The 17878-nt window shown below is 43.3% G+C and overlaps 1 long non-coding RNA gene across 2 annotated transcripts in view; it reads left to right on the forward strand.

Moving 5' to 3' along the window:
- Nucleotides 1–17878, forward strand: part of LOC140905874 (uncharacterized) — a 116042-nt gene that overhangs the window by 21956 nt on the left and 76208 nt on the right. Inside the window, exon 3 of one of the 2 annotated variants that reach the window (XR_012156970.1) lies at nt 1071–1643. The exons of the other annotated variant lie outside the window; for it this stretch is intronic. This is a non-coding gene — a long non-coding RNA (uncharacterized lncRNA). Of the gene's footprint in view, nt 1–1070; nt 1644–17878 lie in introns of those variants that run through there. 2 annotated transcript variants of the gene reach the window in all.

Genomic DNA, 17878 nt, shown 5'->3' on the forward strand with positions numbered 1-17878 from the left:
TTGAAGGCTCATACCCACAACTGGTCAATTCAGTCTGTAGCTTAGGAGTACTCCCAGATGTCTCACATAGCAGCACAGAACCATAGAAATGTAGGACTGGAAGGGACTTCAATAGGTTATCTAGATGTAGTCCAATCCCCAGTACAGAGGCAGGATTAAGTATTAGCTAGACTACCCCCATGGGTGTTTGTCTAACCTGTTCTTAAAACCCTCCAGTAATGGAGATTCCATAGCCTCTCTACGTAATTTGTTCTAGTGCTTAACTACCCTGACAGTTAGGACGTTTTGTCTAATGTCTAACCTAAATCTCCCTTGCTGAGATTTAAGCCCATTACTACTTGTCCTCTTCTCAGTGGATAAACAGAACAATTTGTCACCCTCCTCTTTATAACATTTTTTATGAAGTTGAAAACTTCTGTCCCACCTCAGCCTTCTCTTCTCCAGACTAAACAAACCCAGTTTTTTCCAATGTCTCCTCATAGGCCATGTTTTCTAGACCTTTTATCACTTTTGCTCCTCTCTCCTGGATGTTCTCCAGTTTGTTTACATCTTTCCCGAAGTGCCCAGAACTGGACACAGTACTCCAGCTGAGGCCTGATCAGTGCTGAGTAGAGTGGAAGAGTTACTTCTTATGTCTTGCTTAAAACACTCCTGCTAATACATCCCAGAATCATGTTTTGTTTTGTTGTTTTTGGCAACAATATTACATCGTTGACTCACATTTAGTTTGTGAACCATTATAATCCCCAGATTATTTTTCGCAGTATTCCTTACTAGGTAGTCATTTCCCATTTTGTATGTGTATGTACAGTACTTTGCATTTGTCGTTATTGAATTTCATCCTATTTATTTCAGTTGATTTCTCCAGATCATTTTGAATTCTAATTCTGTCTTCCAAAGCATTTGCAGCCACTCCCAGCTTGGTATCATCCACAAACTTTATAAGTGTACTCTCTGGGCCATTATCCATTAACAACATTTTCTATCATCTTGGGTTAACTGGGAGACTCTGTTCCATTCTGGTGGATGGTGACCTAGCCACAGTTATTCATGCTTTCATCACTTTTCAGGGGTACTACAGAAATGCAACATACCTGGGCATGAAGCCTCCAGAACTTCAGAAGTTCCTGCTAGTACAGAATACGGCAGTGCATCTCTCTAGTGACACTGGCTACCGGAAACACGTCAAAATCTACCCTTCCCTCCCTACACTGGCTTCAAATCACATTCAAAGTCTTGGTCCTTGTCCTCAAGGTGTTCAATGGACTGGGTTCCAAGAGAACAACTGAAGCTCTGGGGTGAAGATTCTGGTCAACAACTTTGCTCCTATGGCACAACAAAGATCTCTACAATAAGAGTAAAGCTCATCTGTGAGAGAGACAGACCTTTCTCAGAGGCCAGCTCAAGACCGAGGAATGAACTCCCAAATGAACTAAGGACCATTACAAACCTCACCACCTTCTGCTCCAAGTACAAGTTCTTTGACCTAGTCTTCTCTAACTTACAGACATGTTGCTATAAGTTTAAAAAACATAAAAAAAAAACATTTCACTGCACACACTTCTTCCCCTAGGGAAAAGAGAACAAACACATGACAGCTGTTACTCACACTGCTTAAAGAAAAGGAGTACTTGTGGCACCTTAGAGACTAACAAATTTATTTGAGCATAAGCTTTTGTGAGCTACAGCTCGCTTCATTAGCTCACAAAAGCTTATACTCAAATAAATTTGTTAGTCTCTAAGGTGCCACAAGTACTCCTTTTCTTTTTGTGAATACAGACTAACATGGCTGCTACTCTGAAACCTCACATTGCTTAGTGCACTATGGGAGGCATTTGGAGACTACAGAATAAGAAACTATATAGAATAACCTAGACTAGAAAGGATGAAGTTCAACAGTTCTATAGATTCTGTATGAATAAGCATCCAATCCTGCTGTGAAGTTCTTTGTTCTGGAAACTGGTTGTAAAGTTTGTAACAGGCTTTTTAAAAAACTATTTCCAGTATTTTGTTGGTACTGACTTTGGAAGCTCAGACATCAGCAGTGGCAAGAAGGGTTTTTCCATGTTCAAAATATGTGGATATTACAGACTGATAGAGATAAAGTGGGTCAGACTTCAGTGGAGGTTTGTTTATCTTTGGTATGTGTCTATATCCATTTCCAGTTCCAGTCAAAACCAGAAAGCTTAGGGATACATGATTTTTGCTTTACATTTTAGTTTTTCTGACCCCCCCCCATTTTAATTCTATGCTCAACACTGTAGTACAGCACGTTAGTAATTTGATGGTTCACTCAATTTATCCAAACCACTTTTTATAACCTTAATGCTAATTAGAATCATAGAATCATAGAATATCAGGGTTGGAAGGGACCCCGGAAGGGACCCCAGAAGGTCATCTAGTCCAACCCCCTGCTCAAAGCAGGACCAATTCCCAGTTAAATCATCCCAGCCAGGGCTTTGTCAAGCCTGACCTTAAAAACCTCTAAGGAAGGAGATTCTACCACCTCCCTAGGTAACGCATTCCAGCGTTTCACCACCCTCTTAGTGAAAAAGTTTTTCCTAATATCCAATCTAAACCTCCCCCACTGCAACTTGAGACCATTACTCCTCGTTCTGTCATCTGCTACCATTGAGAACAGTCTAGAGCCATCCTCTTTGGAACCCCCTTTCAGCTAGTTGAAAGCAGCTATCAAATCCCCCCTCATTCTTCTCTTCTGCAGGCTAAACAATCCCAGCTCCCTCAGCCTCTCCTCATAACTCATGTGTTCCAGTCCCCTAATCATTTTTGTTGCCCTTCGCTGGACTCTCTCCAATTTATCCACATCCTTCTTGAAGTGTGGGGCCCAAAACTGGACACAGTACTCCAGATGAGGCCTCACCAATGTCGAATAGAGGGGAACGATCACGTCCCTCGATCTGCTCGCTATGCCCCTACTTATACATCCCAAAATGCCATTGGCCTTCTTGGCAACAAGGGCACACTGCTGACTCATATCCAGCTTCTCGTCCACTGTCACCCCTAGGTCCTTTTCCGCAGAACTGCTGCCTAGCCATTCGGTCCCTAGTCTGTAGCTGTGCATTGGGTTCTTCCGTCCTAAGTGCAGGACCCTGCACTTATCCTTATTGAACCTCATCAGATTCCTTTTGGCCCAATCTTCCAATTGGTCTAGGTCCTTCTGTATCCTATCCCTCCCCTCCAGCGTATCTACCACTCCTCCCAGTTTAGTATCATCCGCAAATTTGCTGAGAGTGCAATCCACACCATCCTCCAGATCATTTATGAAGATATTGAACAAAACCGGCCCCAGGACCGACCCTTGGGGCACTCCACTTGATACCGGCTGCCAACTAGACATGGAGCCATTGATCACTACCCGTTGAGCCCGACAATCTAGCCAGCTTTCTACCCACCTTATAGTGCATTCATCCAGCCCATACTTCCTTAACTTGCTGACAAGAATACTATGGGAGACCGTGTCAAAAGCTTTGCTAAAGTCAAGAAACAATACATCCACTGCTTTCCCTTCATCCACAGAACCAGTAATCTCATCATAAAAGGCGATTAGATTAGTCAGGCATGACCTTCCCTTGGTGAATCCATGCTGGCTGTTCCTGATCACTTTCCTCTCATGCAAGTGCTTCAGGATTGATTCTTTGAGGACCTGCTCCATGATTTTTCCAGGGACTGAGGTGAGGCTGACTGGCCTGTAGTTCCCAGGATCTTCCTTCTTCCCTTTTTTAAAGATTGGTACTACATTAGCCTTTTTCCAGTCATCCGGGACTTCCCCGGTTCGCCACGAGTTTTCAAAGATAATGGCCAGTGGCTCTGCAATCACAGCCGCCAATTCCTTCAGCAATTCAGTATTTCAGTAATTCAGTAGCCACAAGAGGCACAGCAAAACTGTAACATGGCTGGGACTAGCTGGCTGCCCTGTTGGTAGTCTCAGAGACACCAAAAGCTGATGGCATGGGGACTAAGTTATCTTCTTTTATGTGGCAATTCCTCCAGATTAGGAAGAAAAACCCTACTGGGAAGTTATGGGGAGACTGGAAATGCCATTTTACTGTGTATATTGTATCTGTTTGGTATGTTAGTAAAGAACTTCATTCTTACTCTGACAAAAAACAAATAAGAGAAAAAAAGGGGTAACAGCTGTGATTCATGTCAACCAATTGAGTTAAATACATAAATTTGTGACCACCATTAGGAAGTCACCCACCCACTGTGACACCCTGGCACTCCTGTATTCACCACTGTCATATAATTATGATATGTTGTGTACAAAGTATGCCTTGTGAGATAGCGATTTTGTTTAATTTCCTAGGTAACCTGCTTTGATCTGTTTGTTATCACTTAAAATCTATCTTTCCGTAGTTAATAAACCTGTTTTATGTTTTATCTTAACCACTGTGTCTTTGAGTGAAGTGTTTGGAAATCTTGGCTCTGGTAACATAGGCTGTTCCGTATCTTCCCCACGTCGAGGGGGAAGTTGACTAATTTAATGAGCTTGCACCGTACAGACTTCTGTGCTGTGCAAGATGGTATAATTCTGGTCTTATACTCCAGTAGGGGTGCAAGGCTGGGGAGCTTGGAAATTGGGTACTGCCTCTATTGTTGACTTAGGTAAAGCACTCAGGTGACTCAGTTGAATGTGTGGTGCCACCTGAAGTCATGTTGGGTGATAACAGTCCCCAGAGGGCCTGGCTGGGAGTCACCAGCAGAGCAGGAGAGGCCAATCCAGCTGAATGGTTTGGGGGCACAGCGGTCCATCAGCTTCCAGGCTTCACCCTGGAGGTGACAACCCATCACACCCACATCACTAGACTAGTCTACAATGTTAATAAAAATCTTCAGCATTTACATGTACTTTACATAGGTATGACATGTACATTGTCAGCATAGGGGTCTACATCAAATTGCTGCCAGTGCTATGATTCACCAGCATCTCAGATGCCACTGTATGGTAATAGTCAATAAAATCTTGACAGAGCAGTGATATTTTTAAAAAGACAGAACCACTTGCTGATAATGTCTCTACAACATATGTTAAGTGCCTAGAGGCCCCGCTCAGTATACAAATGTGCCAGGTACTGGACACACAATTAAGAAAAAGTCAGGCACAAATAACTTAAAACGGGGGTTCCCAATCTTGGTTCGCGGCTTGTTAAGGGTAAGCAGGCAGGGCCGCTCACAGCTCCCATTGGCCGGGAACAGTGAACAGCCAAACCTGTGTATGCTCTGGTAAACAAACCGTCTCACGGCCCACCAGGGGCCTACCCTGAACAAGCCGCGAACCAAGTTTGGGAACCCCTGCCTTAAAACTAAGCAAAAGTGTCTTGTACATGCAATATATTTGTAGGAAATATATGTTGTACCATTTTGAGTGCAGCAAGATTTTATAAAAGACAATGAATATTTTTCATAGGTAATAAATCACAACATCTGATATTTTGGCATTTACTTGTCAATGAATAGTACACTGGGGAAAAGGTGGATGCAATCATGAAATCTCTGGTGAATCCTTTACAGCTGCTAAATTAAACCCCAGGACAAGCTTCACAGGAAGCTAGTAGAGCCTAATACAAAGTTCACTTAAAAAAAAAAAAATCAATGGAATGACTCCCACCGACTTCACTGGACTTTTGATCCAGCCCGTAGAGAGCAGGACCTCAGTGACAATATTGCAATGACATGGTAAGCCAGACTAGCGTACTCAGTGAGAGCTTGCACTCTCCAGGCACCTGTAACCCTTCTGCCAAGCGTTGTCAGCAGCAAAAAGGGTCACATTCAATTTTCTAGGGGTCTCTTCTAAAGACAAATAATGGTGTGAGCCCCTCCATCCAGAAACCTGGGAAATTATATAGGTCACCCTGCACACCCCATCTCAATGGGCAATACATCCCCACTCACAAGCACTGAGTCCAGACGTTTAAAACAAAGAGAAGCTTACTGGGGGTTGGAAGGGGCAACAGAATAATTTTGATTAAAAGCAAAAATTAATGAATTAACGATATTAGGTAAGACAAGCCTCCCCCACCGTGGCCTTAACAATAGCCCCAATCTCAGTCCTTGTCTTCAGTCGTAAGTGGCTAGTGCATTCACTTAGTGCGCCTGGGTTAGTGGAATATAAGGATTCTGGCAGGTCAATGCTGTCTGTGCTGCTCAGTCACCTGACCCAACTTAAGTGATTCCATCTTTAATTGCTGGGTAGAGAGGCCCATATAGAGTCCCTTAGGTAGGCTGCTGCTCTTTCTGCAGCTTGAACCCAAGCCACCTCATTTCTACAGCATTTCTGGCCGAGTCTCACACACTCTGTATGTGAAATAAAAAGAAAGCAAACACCTTCCAGGGTATATGCCCAACAGTGGGCCTATCACAGTGCCCTCTATAAGGTCTTTCAGTCTGTAGCCTTACCTCTGGGCTCACTCATCAATCAGTCCAGTGGGGCCTATCACAGTACCCTGCTTCAAACTGTGTCTTGGCCCCTTCCATGCTTTTTCAAATTGTCCCTGATCCTCAAGCAGTCCCAGCCCTTATGTGGGGCCACATCCCCCTAGGGCTCCCTCCCTGTAGGCTCTTTGCTTCTCTACACCTTCCTGGCCCCAACTATTAGTGGCCCAGTTGAAGAGAGTTCAGTTTCCCTTCTGGGTGTATCAAAATCCAGGCCACTTCCCCATGGCCCCAGTTCATTCTTTGCCCTTATCTCAGGGCCTTGTCCTGCTTGAATCCCAGCAGCCAGCCTGGAACTCCTTTGCATCTCCCCCATCCCAACAGCACTCCTGTCTCCAGGCACCTAGGCATAGCACCCTCAGCCAGGCACACTATCCACACTCCTCCAACTCTAGCAAGGAGTTGAACTCAGTCAGACTCTGCAACTCTTCTTATAATAGCCTGCTGGGCCCTGATTGGCTCCTTCCTATACAGCCGCTCTAGGCAGCTTGGAGGACCTCTCTACTGCACTTTTCTCAGGCAGAGTGGCAGGGCCATGAGGCCTCAAGACTTAGTCCATCCCATTACACCCCCTCAATGAGGTAACAGATTGCTGGTAACAGTCAGTCAAAGAGAAGCAAGCCAGATGCTCTACTTTACAATAGAGGTCAAGCCTTCTGAAAAGAGCACTTGTACAATGGTTTAAGGGCTCTATCTCAGAGCCCAGATAAAATTTAAGTTCCAGAATAATAGTCTCTAGGTTCCATCAGCAACTCCTTCTGCTGTAAGGCTTCAGGCTTCCCCCTGCTTGTTCAGGGTCTCTCCTAGACTTCCCTGCCTAGAGAGCTTTTGCCTAGTCTAGAATCTTTGGGAACCTCTTTTCTCCTCAGGAGCTTTTATAACTGAGCTCTGCTAAGATTTTTTTATTAGGCCCAGATGCTCCTTACTTATTAATTGCCTTCCAGCTCTTTAGAGGCAATTAACTATTCCCAGTTGAACCTGGGTTGGCTCATTGCCTTCAGCAGAGCCTGTCACAGGTAGACTCTGGGTATCTGTTACATCATTACCTAACTGTGCTTTCCATCACCTCAAAACCACCTCAGTTCTGTGCCATCTGTTGCTTTGAAGCTGCCTCGGCCCAGCTCTTTGGGGAGGGGTGTCTTCCCCTCTCTCCCCCTTCTTAGTGCTATTGTGGTTTCCTTGCCCAATTGTGCCTAACTGCAGTCTTAGCCCAAGAACATTTAGTGTCAGTCTCCCGTGCCTTCATTTCCCCACGGGGTCGGTAGCATTTTATTGCCTTCAAACTCAAAACTGTGTGTTAACCAAAATGCCCCAAACTTGTCACATAGGGTATGTCTGTACTGCAATTAGACACTCAGGCTTTAAAACCTTGCGAGGCAGAAGGCTCCCAGAGCTTGGGCTGTAGCCCAACCCCAAACGTCTAGACTGAAATTAAACAGCTCCTTAGCCAGAGCCCTGTGAGACTGAGTCAGCTGGCACAGGCCAGCTGCAGGTGTCTGCAGTGTAGACATACCCATACGCTCTACAGCAGGGGTGGGCAATCTTTTTGGCCCGAGAGCCACATCAGTGTGTGAAACTGTATGGAGGGCCGAGTAGGGAAAGCTGTGCCCCCAAACAGTCTGCCCCTGCCCCCTATTTGCCCCCTCCCACTTCCTGCCCCCTGACTACCCCCTTCAGAACTCCCGACCCATCCAACCCCCCCACCCGCTCTTGTCCCCTGACCGCCCCCTCTTCGGACCCCCGCCTCAACCCCCCCCCCCCTCCCCCGGGATCCCACCCCCCTATCCAACCCGCCCCATCCCCTGACTGCCCCAACCTATCCACACCCCCTGCCCCCGACAGGCCACCCTGAGATTCCCACACCCTATCCAACCCCGCCTGTTCCCCGACCCCCGACCGCCCCAGAAAGTTACATCCAGTATTCCTATTCAAGATTTAATTCTTGTTCCTACCTTTATAAGGTTCTGTAATTTGCTAAGAATTATTGATATATAATTGGAAATAGATATACCTCACTATTATACTCTTGAATTTAGTATTGAGTAAATATTCATGACTGATTTTACTTACGTCATTTAGAACCAAATCATGATACTGGCATGAAGGTCATATGATCATATTACTTAAAGAAGGAAAATAAATCAAATTAATTCTCCCCTGCAATGGCAGAATATTATTTTCCAATAGAAAAACACGTCAATGACTACTGGCTAAAATGTGGCCCTGTTCCAATAAATTACACCAGGAAATAAATCTATTTTAAATAAACACCGGAACCCCCCGCCCCTAATCGCCTCCTGTCCCCTGACTGCCCCCTCGGACCCCCTCACCATCACGAGCCCACCGCCTCCCCCCTACCATGCAGCTCAGGGCAGCAGGAGCTCGCACCCCTGCTGCCCGCGCGGCGGCTTAGCTGCGTGGGAGGGGGAACAGCGGGCAAGCCTCCTGGGCCAGGAGCTCAGGTGCCAGGCAGGACGGTCCCGTGGGCCAGATGTGGCCCACGGGCAGTGGTTTGCCCACCTCTGCTCTACAGCATCAGGCCACCTGGCTTACAGGTGCACGAGGCTTCCCTGCAGCTAAAAAAAGAAACTTTGGACAGTCAGGTTAGATTTACCAAGGTAAGGCACCTCCTACTGTATCTTCAAAGCTATTGACTGTGCCCACACTGCATTCACTGGTTATTTATAGTGAAACAGAACAAGAAAGTTACTTCCCATACAAGGTTTTTGACTTGAAATATAATAAAACAAAATGGCCTATCATTTTCTCTTTTAACCATAACTACCTTTTATTCAAAAATTGAAGTGACAAAATTGAGACCTACTGATTATAAATGAAGGTAAACACTTAAAAAAGCAAATCCTAATTTACATATATTGCAGGATTCATCAAATTCTCTAATTTTAGGCTACTGTGATTTTTTAAAAAATAGTCTGCTGGGACTAAACAATGGCCCAATTGAGTTGAAAAGAAAGCAGAGTTATTCTCTGAGGCCCTCTGATAATGTTGATCCCTTTAGACAAATGTTGATCCCTTTAGAGGTCTCTGGACTAAGCCTTGGTTGGTTCCCAGCTTTGGGTATGTTAATAAAAGAAGATTTGGCCACCTGTTGTTGCATTCAGTTTGAGAAGAGCATGAGGAAGCTAACCCAATCTAAAGATTCAGTTTATGTTATCTTGCTACAGTGGTAAACCAGCACCTTAGGAGAAGTTTATTATATGTAAATAGTTATAGCTCACGAAAGCTTATGCTCAAATAAATTGGTTAGTCTCTAAGGTGCCACAAGTACTCCTTTTCTTTTTGCAAATACAGACTAACACGGCTGTTACTCTGAAACCAGTTATATATTAGTTCACATGAAGTTGAAATTACCTACAAATCAGCAACACAGCACTGAGCGTGTTTGCCAAGTTCAATTAACAAGAGAGCTATGCAGATACCTATTCTCTCACAGGGATGTCTTACATTGTGGCAAAATTCATCCCTGTGCAGAGGTCAGCCCAAAATCTATGCAACACACCAGTCTCACTGGAGGCCTTGTGCTTGCCTTACCAACAATAAGTACATTCATATCCATCAAACACATAGTAAATGGCAGTCCCTGCCTCAGAAAGTCACAAGTTACATCCAGTATTCCTATTCAAGATTTAATTCTTGTTCCTACCTTTATAAGGTTCTGTAATTTGCTAAGAATTATTGATATATAATTGGAAATAGATATACCTCACTATTATACTCTTGAATTTAGTATTGAGTAAATATTCATGACTGATTTTACTTACGTCATTTAGAACCAAATCATGATACTGGCATGAAGGTCATATGATCATATTACTTAAAGAAGGAAAATAAATCAAATTAATTCTCCCCTGCAATGGCAGAATATTATTTTCCAATAGAAAAACACGTCAATGACTACTGGCTAAAATGTGGCCCTGTTCCAATAAATTACACCAGGAAATAAATCTATTTTAAATAAACAAGGATCATAGAATCATAGAAGATTAGGGTTGGAAGAGACCTCAGGAGGTCATCTAGTCCAACCCCCTGCTCAAAGCAGGACCAATCCCCAACTAAATCATCCCAGCCAGGACTTTGTCAAGCCAGGACATAAAAACCTTTGAGGATGGAGATTCCACCACCTCCCTAGGTAACCCATTCCAGTGCTTCACCACCCTCCTAGTGAAATAGCCTTTCCTAATATCCAACCTAGACCTCCCCCACTGCAACTTGAGACCATTGCTTCTTGTTCTGTCATCTGCCACCACTGAGAACAGCCTAGCTCTTGGAACCCCTCTTCAGGTAGTTGAAGGCTGCTGTCAAATCCCCCCTCATTCTTCTCTTCTACAGACTAAATAAGCCCAGTTCCCTCAGCCTCTCCTCGTAAGGCATCTGCCGCAGCCCCCTAATCATTTTTGTTGCCCTCCGCTGGACTCTCTCCAATTTGTCCACATCCTTTCTGCAGTGGGGGCCCCAAAACTGGATGCAATACTCCAGATGTGGCCTCAACAGTGCCGAATAGAGGGGAATAATCTGCTGGCAATGCTCCTACTAATGCAGCCCAATATGCCATTAGCCTTCTTGGCAACAAGGGCACACTGTTGACTCATATCCAGCTTCTCGTCCACTGTAATCCCCAGGTCCTTTTCTACAGAACTGCTGCTTAGCCAGTTGGTCCCCAGCCTGTAGCTGTGCATGGGATTTAAGTGCAGGACTCTGCACTTGTCCTTGTTGAACCTTATCAAATTTCTTTTGGCCCAATCCTCCAATTTGTCTAAATCACTCTGGACCCTATCCCTAACCTCCAGCATATCTACCTGTCCCTCCAGTTTAGTGTCATCTGTGAACTCGCTGAGGATGCAATCCATCCCATCAGCCAGATCATTAATGAAGATGTTGAACAAAACCAGTCCCAGAACCAACCCTGGGGCACTCTGCTTGATACCGGCTGCCAGCTAGACATTGAGCCATTGATCACTATCTGTTGAGCCCAACGATCTAGCCAGTTTTCTATCCACCTTATAGTCCCATTCATCCAATTCATACTTTTTTAACTTGCTGGCAATACCATGGGAGACTGTATGAACAGCTATGCTGAAGTCAAGATATATCATGTCCACCACTTTCCCCATATCCACAGAGCCAGTTATCTCATCATAGAAGGCAATCAGGTTGGTTTGGCATGACTTGCCCTTGGTGAATCCATGTTTACTGTTCCTGATCACCTTCCTCTCCTCCAAATGCTTCAAAATGGATTCCTTGAGGACCTGCTCCATGATTTTTCCAGCAACTGAGGTGAGGTTGACCAGTCGGTAGATCCCCAGATTCTCCTTCTTCCCTTTTTGTAAAGATGGGCACTATATTTGCCTTTTTCAATTTTCCGGGACCTCCCCCAACCACCATGAGTTTTCAAAGATAATGGCCAATGGTTCTGCAATTACATCAGCCAACTCCCTCAGACCCTCGGATATATTAGATCCTGCCCCCTGGACTTATACATGTCCAACTTTTCTAAATAGTCCTTCACCTGTTCTTTCACCACTGAGGGCTGCTCACCTCCTCCCCATACTGTGCTGCCCAGTGCAGCAGTCTGGGAGCTGACCTTGTCTGTGAAGACCGAGGCAAAAAAAGCATTAAGTACTTCAGCTTTTTCCACATCATCTGTCACTAGGTTGCCTCCCCTATTCAGTAAGAGTCTCACACTTTCCCTGACCTTCTTCTTGTTGCTATCATACCTGTAGAAACCCTTCTTGTTACCCTTCACATCCCTTGCTAGCTGCAATTCCAATTGTGCTTTGGCCTTCCTTATTACACCCCTGCATGCTCGAGCAATATTTTTATACTTCTCCCTAGTCATCTGTTCAAGTTTCCACTTCTTGTAAGCTTCCTTCTTGTGTTTAAACTCACCAAAGATTTCTCTGTTAAGCCAAGCTGGTCGCCTGCCATATTTGCTATTTTTTCTGCACATCAGGATGGTTTGTTCATCATCTAGTCTGTTTCATTAAGGCCCCAACCTTGCCTGCAATGCGCTCCATGTGGGTGCAGGCTGAGGCAAAGCAAAGCTTATTTGAAAATTAGGACCATAGTAAAAATGGTTATAACCAGTATGCAGGCCCCAATCATGCAGGATCAAGGCCTCAGGACAATTTGGAAGAATTAGTCACTGCTAAAAATAGTCACCATAATTTGTAGAGCATTGAAGCAGCACTGAAAAATGTTGAGGTGTAGGAATGTAACTGAAGTTAAATGAAACTTCAATATACAACAGAATTTCATGTTGCATGTGCTACATAAAGGAAGCTGAGGCCTGTTGGACTCGTAACCCTCCAGGCTCGGAGAGTCTGGAACTTACTGTTTTGCCCAAATCTAGAAGAAAAGGAAGTTACTGCTTGATGCTAACTTTCTTTTTATTTCCTGAAAAGACTGACCACAGCTGCTTTTTACCACTGGATCATGTGTACCTGAAGAATTCCTAAAGAATAACTGGAAAATGGTGAAATTAAAAGGTTTTACTTAGCACCTTTGTAATTAGATAACATTGCAGAGAAAGAAAACATTTGGCACTCATTAAGTCCTGGAGATTTGACTAACATCATTATAGAAAGAGAACTGAAACTAGTTCACCAAAGAGAAGAACATATCTTTCATCTTCCACTACTGCTACTTACAGCTTGACCTTAACCCAAGCTCTTTTGCTAAAGCAGTTGTGACAGATGAGAGCTAATAAGAGTCTAGATGGTTCAGAGAAGAAACTGTTGCTTTAACAGCACAAAAGCTAGTGATCATATAACATTTGCCAGGCATCTCTCAAAGGAGGTCATACTTTGAACTATTTGCTCTTCTCCCCCCACACAAGGTAAGCTGGTTGAAGCAGAGATCCTTTCAAAAGCATAAACTATAGCCTAACACGCACTTCCCTTTTTCTTTACTCCATTGTTCTTTGCAAGATGGATTGCATAGATTAAACTGCTGGTTGAAGAATAAATCTTGCTATTCACAAAAAGATTGTAGAGTTAGCTCACCTCCATGGTAATATCAGACTGTCTGGCATGTTTTTGATAGACAATTTACCTCCTGAATTTATAAGGACATTGCAATATAAATATATAAGATACGCAAGCCAGATTGGGAAACAGTATTGCTATGTGCATTTTAATAGTTTGAATATCTTTGAGATTTGACCCCTTCCTGAATTTCAAATATTCAGAACACATTCAGTGCATTTATGCTGGTACTTGACTTCATGCACACTGGAAGATTGAACAGACTCTTTCAAAAGGGCATCATTCATTTTAGTAATGATATTTAAACTTTTATGTGACAATTTACATTTTGAAGAAATGTGCAAACTGCAATCCTCACAATACCTTTGTGAAAATGTGTAACATTATCTCCATTTTACAGATTGGGACACTGAGACACATTGAGTTTAAGTGACTTAAGAGTACACAGTAAATCATTATCAAAGGCAGGATCACAGTGTTATGTTGCCATGTGGCAGGTAGGCTCTTTTTTGCCTTTGAAATCAGAAGACTTCAATTCAATTGAATTGAGTTAAACGGGATGGTTATTTAAAGCACAACTAAGAAGGAAGACCTACAAAGATATGTCCATGGTTAGTTTTAAAAGAAATGAATACACTGGACTATACAAACAAGGCAAGTCTATAGACTGTCTAGTGTTTTTAAATAATTGAGTAAAACTGTCATGATTAAATGTATTTTCTTCTCTGATGATCCCCTTTGTGGAAAGGAAAGTAATTCACCCTCATTTGTTATCATCATCACCGCCCCCACCCCTCTGTTTAAGGAACAGTCGTTTTAAAAAGGCCGGTAAGGCTTTGTTTCTGATAATGGCAAAGATACAAGTTTGGCCTTCCACATAGCGATTTGTTACTTGGAGAAAAGAAAGTGACATTCTGCTTTATAGAATTTTGATCAAAATATATTTTTATATTGTAGCCTCTCTAGCCTGTAGGGCTATCCATATAGCATTTCCACAGTAAAACATTGCCACTGCAGCATATAAAAACAAGGGAGCATGATTCAACATGGCAAGATGGTGCAAGGCTTGTTTCATATATGTTTTTAAACAAGAAAGCAAGCTCTGTCAATTCTTTGAGCCTATTGGGGAGTGGGGGCTGCTTCCATGACTGTGTCTTCAGACATATATATCTTTGCAGAAGGAAGAATATGGGTTTAAATTCTGACTTGCTGAGAAAATATGGCATTAATTGATTAACTAATATGGAGAATTTAGGCAATGGGTAGACAATAGTGCACACATTTACTAGAATAAATACAGACATAGGGGAGCCACCCAGAGTTTCCCCATAGAAGGGCATTGAATATGGATGTAATGCAGTATTTGTTGAACACCATGTGACTGATTTTTTTTAAAACACAACCAAAAGTTAAATGGCATTCAAAATGTCAGGGCAGTCCTTCAGCAATTTGAGCCCAGGCAAAGCTGCAACCAGAAGGTTACAGCTGATGAAATCAAGTCAAGAGTAGAGTCAGAGAAACCAGTGATAGAGCCCACCAGAAATCTACAGTTGTACCATTTAGGAAGAAAAATTGTTATGTTCTCCAGATTACTTTCAGGGAAATAAAGCTACTAAGCACACACTGAATGTGGCCAAAGGACTGGTTCTAATACTACAGAAGGAAAGCCAGAGAACACAACCAGGAGCAAATAGCAGGGGAAAAGACCAAAGAGAATATAAATTTGCAGGCACTTATTTACTCCATGTAACAGGACGATAGTCCTGAATACATGGGGGAAGTGAAAAAAAATTCCTTCAATTCTAACATGCTGAACCAGTGTTAGAAGTAGCATAAATGTCGGTGTGTCATTTCCCCCAATATAACAAGGCTAAAGATCCTGAATAGGAATGCATAGCTGTTAAGTCAACCCTGCATTAAGTTTCAGGGAAAGTACTGCTCAGCTAGGCTGGCTGTTGTGTCCTATTAACTCCAACCAGCCTATTAAGGAGTGTTTCTGCATGCAATAAGAACTAGGTCACAGGTGGCCATGGAGGGAAGTGCTAGAAGCAGAAACTGTCAAGACTGAGGTGGAAGCTTAGGCTAAATTCATGTTTTCTAATTGCTCCTGAGCCATCAATAAAGAAACTCTAAAAAGGGATACATTTTGAAGACTAAATCAGAACTTGTGTGCTCTGTTGAGGATGGAGTAGGGACTCAGCCCATTCAAAATATTTTTATTATTTATGTTTTAATTATAGTCTTATTGTTTAGAAACATGAATGTATCCAGAGAACACACATCTATGCAGATATTTTCCATTATTGGCCCCATCATTCATTCCTTGGGCCCTCAACACACCCACTAGATTTCAGCAGACGTTCTGGGATACAAGGAAGGAAGGTGCAAACCCACTGTAAGCATCTGGTATTGAAATAGCCCCTTTACTCATGATGATGTTGAGCCTAGTGCTTCCCAGAGCTCTCAGGTGTGCAAGGGGAGCATTTCCACAGATACACCTTTTCAGGCAATGCAGCTTACTCTTCTCGGTAGAGCTAGCTGACTCCTTTGTGTGGGTGCTGAAGAGTGAGGAGAAAGGCCACACTTTCTCCTGTCCCAGTATAGACTTTCACTTTGTGCTGGAAGAGGAGCACAGCAGGAGAGGGGAACAGCAGAACTGGCAGCAAAGGAAGGTCTGTGCCAGGACAGCAGAGAACCGAGCAGCAGAGAGCAGAGCCCAGGATGCAAAGACCAACCCTACAGCAAGGTGACCAGCATGACCCTGTGCAGCAGGCAGGATGACTCATCTGAGCTTACACTGCACTCTAGAAAGCAGCAGAGAGTGTACTAAAAGGGGATTAAAAGGTACTTACATCCTAAATGAGTTGGGTTGGCTGGACAATTGAGCAGGTCAGTGAGCATTAATCTGTATATTTAGGTATTGGGGACTGGGCCCTTTGCCCTATTTTTAGAGGAAGATATATGTGTAACTCCCTTTAGGAATCTTCTCCTGGGATCACTCCTGGTACTGAGGGAGGGCTCACTCCAACTCAGATAAAAGTGTTATCTTACGGGTAAGTGTAGTCTCCATTTCTAGGGGTTAGTTGCCTGCCTCCCCAAAAGGGGCTTGGTGTTGAGTTAACAGCACATGACCTGGTACCCCTTTCAACAAACCTCAAGGAGTCACCATCTGACAAACACAACTGGCTAATTTAAGCGATGGAAATAAACCAGCATCCATATACAAACTCTAAGGAAAAGATGGATAATAACAAAACATACTATACTACAGTACAGAATTAACGACTTAAATTTCTTCACCAAAGGCAAGACTTCACAATACTTTGAAATCTAACTAGAGATACTACTTCAATGGTTTCAGTGTATGAGCAGTGTCACTGAATGAACAACATCCTATAAGCCACAAAACATCACAGGAAAAGCTCTACTTTAGTAGGGATTCTGTATGTGTCCCTTTATTAAGTTGTTTGCAGTGGTGTTGTGGCCATGTTGGTCCTAGGATATTAGAGAGACAAGATGGGTGAGGTAATATCTTTTATTGAAATAATTTCTGTTGGTCAGAGAGACAAGCTTTTGAATTGCACAGAGCTTTTCTTCAGGTCTGGGAAAGGTATTCTGGGGCCAGATTTACACTATAGACCTATGTCGGTATAACTAGATCTCTCAGAGGTGTAAAAAATCCACACCCTGGAGCAACAGTTATACCAACCTAACCCTCTGTGTGTAGACAGTGCTACAGGAGAGCTTCTACTGTCAACATAGCTACCACCTCTTGGACTCGTGGATTAACTATACCAAGAGAAGCAGTTCTCCAGTTGGCATAATAGTGTCTTCACTAAAGTGCTACAGCACTGTATGTGAAGACAAGCTCAGAGTATCACAACAAAATACAAGATGGAACAGATTGTTTAGCATAAGCAGTTAACACGTTTCAAAGGATCATTCTAGGTGAAGTGGCCTGTTAACAACCCTGCAATCAGAGGACAAAAGAGGGGGGTTAGTAGCTTTCAGATTGTTGTAGTAACCAGTCTCTTTATTAAAACCAGTATTTTTAATGTCTAGTAAAGTTATGAATTTAAGCTCAAAGGCTCATCTTTTGTATGTGTTGTGCAGGTTTCCCTTGAGGACAAGGACTGAGAGGTCATATATGGAGTGATAATTTTGTGAAAAGTGTTCACCCATGGCTGATGCAGTGTTTTTGTCTTTTGTCATTTTCCTGAGTGAGTTCATTGGAGAGCTTAGTGATTGTCTGGTTTCACCCATGTAGTTATTGGGGTATTTAGGGTACTGGATGAGGTACACCACATGTTGTGATAGGCCTGCGTAGGGCTCATGGATTAAAGGTGCATTGGGGGTGCTGCTCATCATGAGATCAGTGGAGATATGTCTGAAGATTTTGCCTCTGTTTTTCTGGCAGAGTC

The sequence above is a fragment of the Lepidochelys kempii genome, chromosome 2, assembly GCF_965140265.1.
Source record: "Lepidochelys kempii isolate rLepKem1 chromosome 2, rLepKem1.hap2, whole genome shotgun sequence".
Classification (NCBI taxonomy): domain Eukaryota; kingdom Metazoa; phylum Chordata; order Testudines; family Cheloniidae; genus Lepidochelys; species Lepidochelys kempii.